Below are 1576 nucleotides of genomic sequence, written 5' to 3' on the forward strand. Positions count from 1 at the left end.
CATTGTTATCAAGACGTTCAGCTTCCGAGGGCTGCACTAAGTAGTTCTGGTTACCCTCCCAGGAAGGCGGAGGGAGCGCCGCCTGGGCCCCAGCACTCCCCTGGACAAAGGCGCTCTCACGTGACGGCCTAGTGGTTCACGAGAGCGCGAAGCGAGGGCACGCGCGGAGGATTCCGTGGAGGCTGCGGCGGTGGGGGATGAGGCGTCTCTGTCACGCGGCGGCGGCAGCATCCACAGAGGCGAAAGGGGAGCCGCGAGGTGGAGGTGGGCAGGGGGCGCCCACGAGGCAGGAGGGTGCAGAGAGGCGTGAGGTGGCCGAGGTGTAACAGGCGCCGAGCGCCCCGCGGGAAGGCACCTCCCGCGGAGCCTCCCGGGCTGGGAAGCATGGACCTTCGCCATTCCGCCATCAGCCGCTACCAAGTGCTTCACAACGAAGAGAGTGACCGGGAGTCCACTGCCGTGGATCAGCCACCCACGTCCACGGCCCCTCCGACGCTGCCGACTTCGCCTCCTGCCCCCGGACTGGCATTCGCGGAATGGAGTCCCTCCCCTCCACCCTACGACCCGATGCCCGCGGAGGCCGAGACCACCTCGGAAGCTGAAGGCCCGTGCGAGCCCTTCCCGGTGCCGCCCCCCTACAGCGTGGCCACGTCCCTTCCCACCTACGAAGAAGCGGAGAGGGCCAAAGAGACGGCCCTGGCCACCAGCGCCGTGGCCTCCGGGGAGCCCACCCAGAGAGAGGACGCCTTTCCTTTCGCAGAGGACGCCGCCGCCTCGGCGGACCGTGACCAGGTGCGAGTGGGCAACGACGGCATCTTCATGGTGGCCTTCTTCATGTCCTTCATCTTCAATTGGGTTGGCTTTTGCTTATACTTCTGCATCAGCAGCTCGGTAGCAGGGAGGTACGGTGCGCTCTGTGGGTTTGGCCTCTCCTTGACCAAGTGGGTCCTCATCGTCCGCTTCTCTGATTACTTTACGGGGTTCTTCAATGGACAGTACTGGCTGTGGTGGATATTCCTTTTGATTGGTATCCTGCTTTTCTTCAAAGGAGTTTACAGTTACCTTAAAGTCAGGAACGTGTCCGAAAGTTGGCCACTGCCAGTAGAATAAGATATATCTTCCCGAATTAAGAGACGCATTGGGCCAACCATTTGTTTCCTCTACCACTGAAATCTCCAGATGATCTGTAATTCTCCAACTTAATGAGATGGAAAACTACTAATAATAGAAGATGGAAGAAATAGAGGCTTCAAAATAAATGACAGGGTGGTTTATACTTAAATTTCAGTTATGTTAATTGTCTTACACATAAATGTTTTCATTTTTTGCTTGCTTTGGCATATTTGCTTAGTTAAAAGAGAGATCTGACATTAAATACCGTGATATGAGTGAGGAGGGAAAATGCAATAAGGCTTTATTAATAAGTCAGTTGTATTAAAATGAATGTTAAGCCCTTATGATAATGTGTAACTAGTTAATTTTATAAAGGAATGGCAATCATTTCTATATATAAAATACGTATTAATGCAATATTTGTCGAATTTTTTTTCTAAGTTACCAGATGAGCTCAGATTTA

General features: G+C 53.5%; 1 pseudogene; it reads left to right on the forward strand.

Moving 5' to 3' along the window:
- The first annotated feature begins 384 nt into the window (after positions 1 to 384).
- LOC138157260 (NEDD4 family-interacting protein 2 pseudogene) lies at positions 385 to 1110 on the forward strand (annotated as a pseudogene).
- Positions 1111 to 1576: the final 466 nt, after the last annotated feature.

This window comes from Petaurus breviceps, unplaced genomic scaffold (genome assembly GCF_028583685.1).
Source record: "Petaurus breviceps papuanus isolate PSGF00001 unplaced genomic scaffold, PetGlider_PUasm1.0 112, whole genome shotgun sequence".
Classification (NCBI taxonomy): domain Eukaryota; kingdom Metazoa; phylum Chordata; class Mammalia; order Diprotodontia; family Petauridae; genus Petaurus; species Petaurus breviceps.